The sequence below is a fragment of the Anabrus simplex genome, chromosome 2 (genome assembly GCF_040414725.1).
Source record: "Anabrus simplex isolate iqAnaSimp1 chromosome 2, ASM4041472v1, whole genome shotgun sequence".
NCBI lineage: Eukaryota > Metazoa > Arthropoda > Insecta > Orthoptera > Tettigoniidae > Anabrus > Anabrus simplex.
In genome coordinates this window covers 200,527,606-200,542,986 of record NC_090266.1, presented here as the reverse complement: position 1 = coordinate 200,542,986, position 15,381 = coordinate 200,527,606, and positions in this window count along the sequence as shown.

Genomic DNA, 15,381 nt, shown 5'->3' with positions numbered 1-15,381 from the left:
GATCTGCGCTCAGATGGCCTTCACTTAAACCGCAGTGGTACGTATAAGTTAGGAAATTTGTTTGGAAGGGTAATAGGGAGGTACATTCAGGGAAACGGGGTTGTCTAGGGAGCGGTGATAAGGGTACAGAGATCTGGAAATCAAGTAGGGATGACATAAAAATGTTAGTGTTGAACAGTAGAAGTATTGTAAAGAAAGGAATAGAATTAAGTAATTTAATAGACGTATATTTACCAGATATTGTAATAGGAGTTGAATAATGTCTGAGAAATGATATAATGGATGCAGAAATTTTCTCACGGAACTGGAGAGTGCATCGTAGAGATAGAAAAGGAATGATGGGAGGTGGAGTATTCATTCCGGTGAAAGAAGAAATTATAAGCTACGAAAAAGTTAAAGATGAGAAACATGAAATTCTAGGTGTAAGGCTCATTTCCTAAAGATAATAGGCAACTTGATGTCTTTGGAGTGTACAGACCGGGAAAGAGTAGGGCTGCCAGGGATTCAGAATTATTTGATAAGATAATCAGCTATGCGGGAAACGACATAGAAAGAAATGTGATTGTAGCGGGAGATCTGAATTTACCTAATGTCAATTGGGAAGGAATTGTGAACGACAGGAAGTATGATCAACAAGTGGAAAATAAGCTAGTATGGGAAGGACAGCTCGTTCAGAAAGTGATGGAACCAACTAGAGGGAAAAATATCCTGGATGTGGTGCTGGTAAAACCAGATGAGCTCTATAGAGAAACTGAAGTAATAGATGGCATTAAAGATCATGAAGCTTTTTTGTCGTAGTTAAAAATAAATGTAATAGAGGGGAAGGTCTTAAAAGTAGGACTATTAGGCAGTACCATATGGCTGATAAAGCAGGCATGAGGCAGTTTCTAAAAAGTAACTATGATCGGTGGAAAACGGTAAATAACATGTAAACAGACTCTAGGATGGGTGTAAGGAAATTGTTGACGAACATGAAAACAGGTTTGTACCTTTAAAGGTGTAAGGAATGGTAAAGACCCACCTTATTATAATAGAGAAGTAAAGAGACTAAGCAGGAGGTGTAGACTAGAAAGAAATAGAGTTAGTAATGGTTGTGGAAGTAAGGAGAAATTGAAGTAACTTACTACGAAATTGAATCTATGAAAGAAGGCAGCTAAGGATAACATGATGGCAAGCATAATTGGCAGTCATACAAATATTAGTGAAAAATGGAAGGGTATGAATAGGTATTTTAAGGCAAAAACTGGTTCCAAGAAGGACGTTCCAGGAATAATTAATGAACAAGTGGAGTGTGTATGTGAGGATCTTCAAAAGGCAGAAGTATTCAGTCAGCAGTATGTAAATATTCTTGGTTTCAAGAGTAATGTCCAGATAGAGAAGGAGACTAATGCTAACGATGTATTAAAATTTACATATGATAATAATGACATTTACAATAAGATACAAAAGTTGAAAACTAGAAAAGCGGCTGGAATTGATAAGATTTCTGAGGATATACAAAAGACAATGCGTTGGGATACAGTAACACATCTGAATTACTTATCTGATTATTGTTTGGTTGAAGGAGCTATACCAAATGAATGGAGAGTTGCTATAGTAGCCCCTGTGTATAAAGGAAAGGGTGATAGACATAAAGCCGAAAATTACAGGCCAGTAAGTTTGACATGCGTTGTATGTAAGCTTTGGGAAAGCATTCTTTCTGATTATATTAGACATGTTTACGAAATTAATAACTGTTTCGATAGAAGGCAGTTCGGTTTTAGGAAATGTTATTCCACTGAAGTTCATCTTGTAGGATTCCGGCAACATATAGCAGATATCTTGGATTCAGGAGGTGAAATGGACTGTATTGCGATTGACCTGTCTAAGGCATTTTATAGGGTGGATCAGGGAAGACTACTGGCAAAATTGAGTGTAATTAGACTAGACAAAAGAGTGACTGAATGGGTTGCAATATTCCTAGAAAACAGATCTCAGAGAATTAGATTAGGCGAAGCCTTATCTGACCCTGTAATAATTAAGAAGGGAATTCATTAAGGCAGTATTATTGGACCTTTATGTTTTCTTATATGTAAAAATGATATGAGCAACAAGTGGAATCAGAGGTAAGGCTTTTTTCGGATGATGTTATTCTGTATAGAGTAATAAATAAGTTACATATTTGTGAGCGACTGCAACGTGACCTCGGTAATGTTGTGAGATGGACAGCAGGCAATGGTATGTTAATAAACGGGTTTAAAAGTCAGGTTATGAGTTTCACAAATAGGAAAAGTCCTCGGAACATAACACTTAGTCGAGCAGCTCGTCTCCATTCTCCCATGTCTTCCCAGCCCAAACATTGCAAAAAAATTTAACGCTACTCTTTTGTCGGAAATCACCCAGAAAAATCGACCTGCTTTTCTTTGGATTTTTTCCAGGTCTTGAATCAAGTAATCCTGGTGAGGGTCCCATACACTGGAACCATACTCTAGTTGGGTTCTTACCAGAGGCTTACATGTCCTCTCCTTTGCATCCTTACTACAACCCCTAAATACCCTCATAACCAAGTGCAGAGATCTGTACCCTTTATTTACAATCATATTTATGTGATTACCCCAATGAAGATCTTTACTTATACTGACACCTAGGTACTTACAATGTTCCCCAAAAGGAACTTTCACCCAATCAACGCAGTAATTAAAACTGAGAGGACTTTTCCTATTTATGAAACTCACAAACTGACTTTTAATCCCGTTTAATCATACCAATGCCCGCTGTCTATCTCACAACATTATCCAGGTCATTTTGCAGTTGCTCACAATCTTGTAACTTATTTATTACTCTGTACAGAATAACTTCATCTGCAAAAAGTCTGATAAATCTGATCTTAGTAACTACAGATCTATATCAGTCCTTCCTACTGTATCAAAAATCCTAGAGATAGTGGTCAAAGAAAGATGATTCAAGTACATACTATAGAATTACTCTCTTTATCTATACCAACTTGGACTTTTACCTAACTCTAGTATCTATAATGCTGTATGAAACACTTTATTAAGCGACAGGAGTCTTTAGATTCATGTATGATAGGATCAGGCCTCTTTACGGATCTTAAGAAAGCTTTTGACACAGTTGACCATAACGTTTTGCTACAGAAGTTGGAAGCAGCAAGGGTTAGAGGTTTATCACTTGATTGGTTTACGAACTATCTCAGAGACGGGGTACAATTCTTTAGTTGTATAGGAGAGGAAAGCACATCGCAGACTTTTATAACTGGTGTACTTCAAAGTTTTGTTTTGATCCTGATATTATTTCTTGTATTTTTGAATGATATCGGGAACTTATCGTTGTATGGCAGGCTGCCATTATTTGCTAATGACACAAATATTTTTCACGTGGAATTGCATTCACATTCTTGAGTGAAGGATGAAACACGACATCAGTTTAATTCAGAATTAGCTTACCGTAAACCGACTAAGAATTAATCATACATAAACTAAATATATGGCATTTCACAGGCCATTATATAGATTTCCTTCAACCGGGCGAGTTGGCCGTGCGCGTAGAGGCGTGCGGCTGTGAGCTTGCATCCGGGAGATAGTAGGTTCGAATCCCACTATCGGCAGCCTTGAAAATGGTTTTCCGTGGTTTCCCATTTTCACACCAGGCAAATGCTGGGGCTGTACCTTAATTAAGGCCACGGCCGATTCCTTCCAACTCCTAGGCCTTTCCTATCCCACCGTCGTCATAAGACCTATCTGTGTCGGTGTGACGTAAAGCCCCTAGCAAAAAAAAAGATTTCCTTCAGACAAAATCATAACTTTCTAAGACCAGGTGATACCTCGAGTACAAACAACCGAATTTACAGGACTTGCCATAAGAGTTGCTAACGTGGAAGAACCACATCAAAACAATTTGTAATAATGTATTTCCTGCTATTGGCGTACCCAGGCGACTAAAATACATAGTTTATCTTGGACTGCTGAAAAGTATTTTCCATGCGTTAATTGAAAGCCACTGAGTTATATTATTCATATCTGGGCATGCTGTAATAAAGAAAAATTGAAAAATCAGGCCCTTGCAGAAAGGAGCACTGAACACACTCTTCCACTTACCCACCTTACCACCGAGCGCACAGGTCTACCAGTACTGTAATGTGATATCACTAGATGTTCCTCGTAAAAAAGTTTCAGCTATAATGTTGTAAACATTTTAAATAGACAAGCTCATTCCAACACACTATATAACTTGAATTCGGATCAATTGTTCATACAGTACAAGAGGATCTACTAAAATTCACGGTATATCATCAAAATCTACTAAGTATGGCACTAATTCTTTGTGGCATTAATCGGTCAGTTTTTCAATTGACGTCCTGAGCATATTCGAAAAGCTGTAAATTGCCAAACTTTAAAACTATTGCGGTTGATTATCTGAAGGAAACAAATTCTAGTTTACATTACATCTATTCACATTTGTTTCTAGCACTAAAATATTTAAATATTAGAATTCAGTGTACTGTATATTTTTATCCATGATACTAAGGAAATGTATAGATATTTCAAGGCAGAAACAGGTTCCAGAAGCGACATTCCACGGATCGTTAACGAACAACGGGAGTGTATATTTGAGGATTTACAGAAGGCAAAAGTATTCGGTCAGTATGTAAAGGTAGTTGGATATAAGGATGAGATCCAGATAGAAAAGGCGATTAACACTAGTGAATCACTGAAATTTACCTATGAAAATAAAACATTTACAAAAAGATTCAAAAGTTGAAAGCTAGAAAAACAGCTGTTAACAAGATTTCCCGGGATACATTAAAGGTTTGGTGCTATACCTTAAATACTTTTTAAATTACTGTTTGCATTAAGGAGATAAACGAAATGGATGGAGAGTTACAATATTACCCCAATATACAAGGTAAAGGGTGATATACACAGAGCGGGTTATTACAGGCCAGTCAGCTCGACATGAGTTGTTTGTAATTCATGGAAAAATAGTTCTTTCTGATTACATTAGACACGTTTGCAAAATTACTAACTGGTTTGATAGAAGGGAGTTCGGGTTTAGGAAAGCGTATTCCAGCCAGGCTCAACTTGTAGCATTCCAGCAAAATATAGCAAAATACTGAACTATCTAAGGCTTTTGGTAGGGTAGACCATGGGAGATCACTGACAAAAATGAGGGCTACTGGACTAGACAAAAGAGTGTTCAGTGGTTGGCTAAGTTTCTAGAAAACAGAACCTAGAGAATTAAAGCAGGCGAAGTTTATCTGATCCTGTAATGATTAAGAGGGTTGTCACACAGGGCAAAATTATTGGACCTTTATATTTTCTAATATAAGTAGGGGAGCTGTGTGTGTCCCACAGCGGGCCAATCAGAGGCCGCGGAGCGGATCACGTTACCTATGACGTAATAGCGCGGGAAATTTTAATTTTGGCGGGAAATTTGAATTTGTAAACAAAGCCACATGCTTTTTGACTTCTGTCATCCTCCATCTTGCATCGCAAACCTCAGTGGTGCCATCTTTAGCTACTACCTTTGAAATGTAGTGGCGGATAATCGTTCTCGCTACTTCTATTAAGTCTGTTACTTCTAAGTTATGAATAAGATATAGAAATAGTGGGCTTGACCCCCTACTGTCGGCAGCCCTGAAGATAGCAAATGCTAGGGGTAGCTGGCCGCTACTAGCCCTTTCCTGCGCGATCGTCAGTCTTCCTGACAACGTGTAATTACAAGAAACATAAGGATCTGTTTTATGGCCGGATGCCCTTCTTGACGATAGGACCTGGATTTGAATTGCAGTATCTATCATGTTATTTCTGTAAGTGTCTAACTTGCGTGTATGCACGAACAAGGTCATGTGTATTTTTGCTGAGATAACATGTCACTTCCGTTCACGTTTTCGCAAGCGGTAGCATAAACTCCCAGTTCTGCTCCCATTTGGTCTTACAACTTGGAAGAGACAACATGCATACAAAAAATTTATGGTTTATTCTTTCTCCTCCTCCCTTTTTTACATGTAAGTATCTTAGGTGAAGTTTCTCGCAACATTCTTGTCCGTGTGTTTCGAAAAAGAGTAACGTGTATGCGTATATCAGTGTTCTGGACGATAACCCTTGTTGTGATGTATTTGAAATTAATGAGCGTGTTAGCTGTGTAACCGAGCGAGTTGGCTACGCAGTATGGTTATTTATTTTTTATTTTTACATAACGTGTATCAGTGTTCTGGTCGATTTTCCGTGTATTTGCAATTACTGAGCGTGTTAGCTGTGCAGTATGTGTGACCGAGCGAGTTGGCTAAGCAATATGGTTTTTCTGTAGTTTTCGATTTTCGCACAAGACAAGGTAAATCATTGAAATTGTACTTTATCTATATACATATTATCGTTTACTGAGCGAGTTAGAAACGCGATATGTGCACAGTGTGTTTCCGCAGTTTTTTATTTTCGTACTAGGCAAATCATCGAAGTTGTACTTTGCTGTATATATGTGATCTTTTACTGAGCGAGATAGCTACGCGATATGTGCACAGTGTTTCTGATTTTCACACTAGGCAAATCATTAAAGTTGTACTCTTGCTATATACATATTATCATTTACTAAGCGAGTTGGCTACGCAGTATGTACACAGTGTGTTTCCGTATTTTTTTATTTTCGCACTGAGCAAATCATTGAAGTTGTACTTTTGCTATATTCATAGTATCGTTTACTGAGCGAGTTGGCTACGCAGTATGTGCACTGCCTTATGCATAAGATCGCTTTGTAAGTTCGATAAAACTATGCCTTGACAGAGCAGGAAGAGGAAAAGGAGGTTATAACATTCGCTATCTTGCGCAAACTGTTCAGAATTCTAGTCTTATTATTTTTTCTCTTAGAACAAAGGTATCCCCAGACATGTTGTATCGTGTATCGTATTCTAAACACACCAATCAATCTTGTGATCACATGTTAAAGTTAACGACATCAAGTACAGTGTTCGATTCTAGTCTTGTTATGTTTCTTTTGTAATCTGATCTTCTTAGAACAAAGGTATCCCCTGACATGTTCTAAACACATGTTTATCGAGTACAGTGTTCGATTCTAGTCTTGATCACTTATTTAGTGATCTGAACACATCAATCCATGTTCTAATCATATGTTGAAGTTAACGATAACGAGTACAGTGTTCGAATCTAGTCTTGTTATGTTTCAATCACTTCTTTTGTAATCTGATCTTCTTAGAACAAAAGTATTCCTTGATATGTTCTAAACACATGTTGTATCGAGTACAGTGTTCGATTCTAGTCTTGATCACTTATTTAGTGTTCTCAACACATCAATCAATGTTCTAATCACATGTTGAAGTTAACAACATCGAGTACAGTGTTCGATTTTAGTCTTGTTGTGTTTCAATCACTTCTTTTGTAATCCGCAAGTCTAAACATGCACAATGATGTTATCGCTGCACACTCATGCCTTAGCGATGCATGCTCGATAAAGCTATGCCTTGACAGATGAGGAGGAGGAGGTAGAGGAGGCGGAGGAGCTGAAGGAGGAGGAGGCTGTAACAGCCGCCGCTATCTTGTGTAATGACCTCTAAGCGCTAATTAGCATCGAGAAAGGCATCTTGTCGTAAACTAAGGATAGTCTCCTTCAAGATGGTAGATGAGAGGTTAGGTTCGCGAATGCACTAAATATTTACTGTTTAATTATGATAGCTAACGGAACTTTTCAGATTACCCGCCACCACATTTCAAAGGTATGTAGCTAAAGATAACAGCACGATGCTCTGTTGATTAAAGATGGCCGCTTGTCAGTTGTCAAAAAGCATGTGGGTTTGTTTCCAAACAAGAGTACGTAGAATTTTTCAAATTGCCCTCTACCACATTTCAAAGGTAGTAGCTAAAGATGGCAGCACGATGCTCTGTTGACTAAAGATGGCTCCTGTCAGGTTGTCAGTTGTCCAAAAGCACGTGAGTTTGTTTCCAAACAAGAGCACGTAGACTTTTCAAATTGTCCGCCACCACATTTCAAAAGTAGTAGTTAAAGATAGCAGCACCGAGGTAAGCGATGTAAGATGGCGGATGACAGCCGTCAAAAAAGCAAGTGGCTTTGTTTGCTCTGTTAATTAAAGATGGCAGCTTGTCAAAAAATCACGTGGAAATTGCCGCCACCACATTTCAAAGGTAGTAGCTAAAGATAGCAGCATGGTGTTCTATTGATTAAGGATGGCTGCTGTCAAAAACGCACGTGGAATTTTTCAAATTTCCCGCAGTGCCGTAAAGAGGGCAGCACTAAAGTTAGCGATGCAAGATGGCGGATGACAGCCGTCAAAAAAGCACGTGGAAATTGCCCGCCACCACGTGCCTACGTTAGTAACTATAAGGTTTAGCCCCGTCAAGATGGCGGCACTGAGGTTAGCGATGAAAGATGGCGGATGACAGCTGTCAAAAAACACGTGACTGTCAAAAAAGTACGTGGCTTTGTTTACAAATTCAAATCTCGCGCCAAGATTTAAATTTCCCGCCCGTTAGGTTTAGTGCCGTAAAGATGGGAGCACTGAGATTTAGCTCCGTCAAGATGGCAGCACTGCGGTTAGCAATGCGCCAAAATTCAAATCCCCGCCAAAATTCAAATTTCCCGCGCTATGACATCATCAGTCACGTGATCCGCTCCGCGGTCTCTGATTTGCCCGCACACAGCTCCCCTACTAATATATATGAATGATATGAGTAAAGAACTGGAATCACAGATAAGGATATTTGCAGATGATGTAAACTGTATTGAGTAGTAAATACGTTGCAGGGTTCTGAGTAACTGCATGAGACCAAGACAATGTTGTGAAATGGACGGAGGACAATGGTATGATGGTAAACAGGATGAAATGTCAGGTTGTAAGTTTCACCAAGAGGAAAAGTCCCCCACTTTTAAATACCGCGATGATGGGGTGATAGTACCTCATGGTAACCACTTTAAGTACCTAGGTGTTAATGTAAGGAAAGACCTTTACAGGCGTAATGAAATTAACGAGGTTGTTTAGAAAGGTTACAGATCTCTTCACCTGGTTACGAAGGATTTTAGGGGTTGTAGTAAGGATATAAAGGAGAGGGCGTATAAGTCTCTGGTATGACCCCAGCTAGAGTACAGTTCCAGTGTAAGGGGGCCCGTACCAGGATTACTTTATTCGAAAACTGGAAAACATACAAAGGAAAACAGAACGACTTGTTCTGGGTGATATCCGACAAAGGAGTAGTCTTAGGTAAATGTTGAAAACTTCGGGCTGGTAAGACTTGGAAGTAGGGAGACGAGATGGTGGACTAAGAGATATGTTCTGAGCTGTCAGTGAAAAGGAGGCGTGCGTGGTATGACGTTAGACGAAGAATAAGCTTGTGCGGAGCTTTTGAAGGTAGCAAGGATCATAATAGGCTCTATACACAGTTCAATAATAATAGGGGAACATGTTTTATAACGTCTGGTATGTGAACGTTAATTTGGTAGATGGGTTTCCAGTGTTGGTACAGCATACCTTGAGACCTTAGCTACTCAGAATATGTCAAATCGAAGTTAAACTCCATCTGTAGCCGTAGCCATGCATTGAACTGTCCGGTGACCCCTCAAAACAAAGTGAATAGCGGTGCATCCGTGTGTCGTTGTGAGGTACACAGACTACTGCGGTCATCTGAGCACGTTGTACGTAAACCAGCACATCCCATGAGACATCTTAACGAGGTTCAAGTTGCATGGGCCGTCACTTTGATCCACGAAGGATGGACTTTCCGTCGTGCTTACTGTGGATCCCAATGTCTCTCCGTCAGTTAATCACCGCTTGTGGAATCACTACAATTAGACAAGCCAGTTCACAAGGAGGGTTGGACAAGGGCGTCGACGCATGATAACCTCACAGGATGACCGATATCTGACCATCTGTGCGTTGCGGCGTCGTTCAGCAACTGCCAGAGAACTGCAACAAGACCTCAGGAGGGTCACTGGAGTCACGGTTTCTGCCTAGACAGTAAGGAACAGGTTAAGAGAACTGCCTCTCGACCCAGACGTCCTGTTTGAGTGCCCCGTTTAACGCAGCAGCATCGCGAAGCTCGCCTTCTGTTTGCCCGTACCCACGTCAACTGGCAACATCGCCAATGGAGACCTGTGATGTTCACAGACGAGTCCAGATTTATCCTAACACGGCGTGATGGACGTCAACGTGTATAGAGACGCGGTGGTGAGCAGTACATGCCAAATCTTGTCCAGGAAGGCGACCGATTCCGACAAGGTTCTGTGATGATGTGGGGTGGCATCATTATTGATGGCTGTACGGATCTTGTCGTCGTCCGTGCTAATCTTACCGCTGTGTTGTACATCAAGCAGATACTGCTACAGCATGTGTTGGTTGCTTCATACGGTGTAAGCCCTGAATTCGTACTCATGCACAACAATGCCAGGGCTCATTTAGCGCGCATCACCAGGGCTGTCTTGCGAAAACTGGACTTTCAAGCGATGGGATGGCCAGCAGGGAGTCCCGACCTTAATCCCATCAAGCATGTGTGGATAGGCTTAACAGAAGTGTTCGTGGGCGTCCTATTCCACCGCAGACTCTCCAAGACCTCGAACAGGCTCCCATTGAAGAATGGGACCTGATACCGCAACGTGATCTACGTCGACTTATACGGAGCATGCCACGTAGGTGCCAAGCTGTGATAAATGCTCGTGGAGGACATACACCACACTGAAGCTCTCCAGCTGTGATAAAAATCCACCCTGGAAGACTGTTATCACTTTGTTTTCGCCCCTATTTGGACATTTCCGTTTGTGTTCTGAAAATGAACGCGAAAACATCGATGTTCTTTTGTATACTTCAACGGTAAAGAATAAAGGTTTAGTTGGTAATATACCTGGGTGTGAGGAATTGTTTTGTGGAGCGTGGCATGAGTTCAAGAACATGTTCCACTAATTTTTTTAACTCTGTAGATGATGTTGGAATTCAAGAGGACAAATTGGGGCAAATATTAATTTATTGGAGAGGAGTAAAGGCTTGGAATAATTTATCAAGTGAAATGTTCGATAAATTTCCAAGTTTTCCAAATCGTTTAAGAAAATGCTAGGTAAACAATTGATGGGGAATCTGCCAGCTGGGCGACAGCACCAAAAGCAGATGATTGATTGATTGATTGACGGACGGACGGACGGACGGACGGATGGATGGATGGATGGATGGATGGATGGATGGATGGATGGATGGATGGATGGATGGATGGATGGATGGATGGATGGATGGATGGATTGACGTTCTAGAATTTCATCTCTGTTGTGAAACGTAATTTATTGTACTGCACAGTTATGAGCCTTGGCTCAGGTGCCTCTTTGGAAATAAATAAGAAAAATAGAAAAGGATACCCGTGACCTGGCGGCACTTAAACCGTGCGGCGATAGCACAATAGAACTACACAAGTTCATTATCAAAAGTTATTGGATAAAATGGCACTGTATATAAAAGAGTAAGAAACGGAATATTTTATTACGGAAGAGGTATACAAAGAAGTATACAATACGAGGTATACAAAGTTTCATGCTGATTCTTCTTTACAAGAATTCGCTCAAATATATTACAATGAGTTAGTTATGAATCATACAATGTACAATTGTATAAATGTGAGTATAAAAGTTGTCAATAAAGTAGAATAACAATCGTAATTCAGTTTTAAAAGTTTGGTGAAACACACACACATATATATACATGTTCCAAGTGTGCAGCCTTGTTTAAATTCCGGGTTCCGTGATACTCCGAAATTAAGCAACACTGGTCGTGGTCTAAAGTTCGATAGGTAGTTAAGTAGAGGAAGAGAGGAAAGGAATTGGCCAATCTATCGAAAACAAACTCCTCTTCAGGACGTCTGTTCGATGTCCCTTCGCACAGCTGCCTAAATAATTCACCGAGGCCAGGTATGTATCTTCATTCTAGACTTCAATTACCTTCAGTACTCTTCAGAGGTTAGCAGTCAAACTGAGCTGGTGAACTTGTTTTTCTTGGATATATGCCAGTTTTCTTCCTTCCTTAAAGTCATAGATTGTGAACTGGGGGGTTTTTCATATCACTGAAACATGTCTCATACAATCCAAACAGTTCCCTTGTGTGTCCACGGACAGGTACTTGCGAGCATATTTCGTGATCACTGCTCTAGATCTAATAAAATTTGCCACGTTCTGTGCAAATCTCAAATTGTGATCCACATTCAACTTCTTGAGCGAAGTACTTCCTGACGAACAAGAGAGTCAATGTAACATAAGTTGCTGCAAATGTTCTTTTTTACTTGATCAGCAGTTTAGTCACAGATCGGTTATCCTTCCTCGTCAGGAAACGAAATCCAACCGTAACTACTCACACAAGTATAGATTAAGGAAGATTTCACTTTTTCAAGGGTGTTTTTCAGTAGAAATTATCTTCAGACACTTCTCAGCTACACTGAAATCTTTATCACAACAAGGGCAAAGTTGCTAATTGTGCCACGTCAGTGTGTGTGTGTGTGTGTGTGTGTGTGTGTGTGTGTGTGTAATCATCTTTCTCTCCGTACTTCTTTGAATATTAACCGATACTTCGTTTTTGTGTCGGACAGGGCAAGTAATGAGGAATGTAGGGTTCAGTTTTATTTATGTCTGCTTATCTTTTGTCTGTTACAGTATCACGGGAACGTTATTGGGTGGAATTTAATACAACCTGGTGTTTAAGTTAATAATAATAATAATAATAATAATAATAATAATAATAATAATAATATGTTTACGTCCCACTATCTACTTTTACGGTTTTCGGAGACGCCGAGATGACGACTTTTTGTGTGTGTTTATGTTAAGGAATCGGGGCGATTAGTATCTTAGCTGCCCATTTTGAGATTCATGTTCAAGGAAAGGGTTTCAAGAAGAAGGCCTGAATACAAGGATAACAAAACAATACGTACATTCTTCCTAAACACTAGCCTAAATGAAACAATATGTAAATGTATTTATTTTTACAGCTTGCTTTATGTCTCACGGACACACAGAGGTAGATAGGTCTTATGGCGACGATGGAATACGAAAGGGCTAATAACGGGAAGGAAACAACCCTGGCCTTTATTAAGTTATATCCCCAGAATTCGCCTGGTGTGAAAATGGGGAACTCCAGTAAACCATCCTCAGGGCTGCCGACAGTGGGGTTCGAACCCGCTGTATCCCGAATACAAGCTGACAGCAACGTTACCCAAACCACGCAGCTACTCACTCGGTCAATTGTGTTCTAAGGCTGTAGTAAATTTAGCGTTATTTACGATCATCTATCTGAAATAACGAAACGACGTGCCTTAGCGCAGGGCGAGACGTACTGGGAAAGAGGGTGATGTGTGGAGGTCGAAATACGTACACCCGGTTGAGCAAGCCAATTGCAAATTTTATTTTTGAGTGACTGGGTGTTTTGCGTGTTGAATTGACCCAGGCCACTGGTATGTTCCTTTTGGGTTATAGGCTACCAACAGCTGTAACATTTATTTCTTAAATGGGACTGGAAGTTCTCTGTCTGTGATTGTACACATACGAAGTAATTTCCCTGACAACGACGGCCACGATAGGTAATGGTTAATATATGTGAAAAAGTGAAGATAAAAGATCTGGAATACGAACTTTCACCGATACAGTATGGTAGGTTTCGTCCAATAAAATAGACATCTTACACATAAAAAATTAAAAAATCGCATTGGGAATAACAGGCAAGTATTATACAGAACGGTCGAACACAACATGAACCAGATATATGAGCGTTAGAGGGTTGGTCATACTGCTAAGTAATCTGAAAAAATAATTCGATATTTCGCGACGTTGTCACTTTATCAGATGCTGAATTTAGCCAATCAGATCGCTTCGCGAGCTAATTCAAATGCACTTTTCCGCCACGAGAGTGTTTTGAACTCGGAGCTACGAACTGACAGGATCGCGGTACGATGACGTTAGCTGCAACCCACGGTGTGATTGTGTTTAATGCTGATTTCTCGGTATGGCTCTCAAGCCGTTCTAAGCCACCTACAGATTTAGCAACACCCCCCGGGAAACGATCTGATTAGCCAACTTCAGCAGCTGATAAAATGACAACCCCGCGAGATATCGAATTTTTCTTTCAAATTATTTATCAGTACGACCAATCCTGTACCGCTCATATACCCAGTTCATGCTATTTCTGACCACTCTGTATACAGCTACTTTTACGACTGTAAACTTGTTGCTGTGTTATAAAAGGATACCCACAACTCCTATGTCTTAATTTTTCGTTTACGTTATCAAACACCAAACTCGCTGTGAATTTACCATCAAGTGTTCACTTAAATAATAATAATAATAATAATAATAATAATAATAATAATAATGTCCCCTTCAAATTTGGCTATCTTTAGATTATTTACGACAAGTCAATATTAAAAGTTTTGTTGTTCACCGGGAGTTGTAATTCATCATTTGGAAAGCTGTGTGTGAGCACCAAACTGGTTGTTTCTGTCGTTCAGAGGGACGATGTATTGATCCGTGTTCGACTGAGTGCAGGGTAGATCACGTGACAAGCCAGTGTTCCCAGCGAGCCCACGCGCTGTCAACCTGTACTGCGAGCAAACTTTGAGAAACAGTCACAGCCAATTACAAGAGACCCCGTGAACCAATGATCGTCTCTAAAAAGTACACGCCTCCCGAGCGAAGAGTATGAAATGTCATGTTCGCAGAAAATCACTCTCTGCTGCTTTGTTCTGCTTTGTTCTACTCTGCTTTGCTGCTGCTCTGGTCAACGCGACTTTTTTTCATCGGAACCACGTGGGAAGAAAATTCTGACGTGCAAGCAGACATCCGCTCTGCTAAAATTAGTGCAATTTTATTATCAAATCTTATGGAGTGAATCTCAGCATTAGTGATCCTAGTTAAGTTTATTTCTCCACGAGAACATTAAGTACTCCAGCGTGTGTGTACACATGTTAATATCTGTTCTATTAGTTGCAGCCTACACTTCTGGAACGTGACGGAATTCATCCCAGTGAATCGCCGTGTATATCAAGATAGATTCTTCCTCTACAATGTGCATCTTAATTTCATCGTGGGACGTATACTGCCGTGTCTCCATGACCTTCTAGACATGTAAGGCACTTCTGGTCGGAGAGGGTGACTGGACGGGAAAATGCCGGAATGACTGACTTCAACCTGGAATCGAATCTCAGCTAAACTTGAGTACGATTTAACTGTTTATTTTCTGTCTCACCTTTGTAAAGCTAGAGGATATTTCTTCTCTATATCGTAGCTCTATTAGTTCTTGTTGTAGATTGAATTATTTCATTTTCCATTTCTTGAGGTGTCATGGTAGTCGAGTTAGATGTGTGTGACTGAAATTTGAAATCTATTAGATTAGCTGTGTAGTCT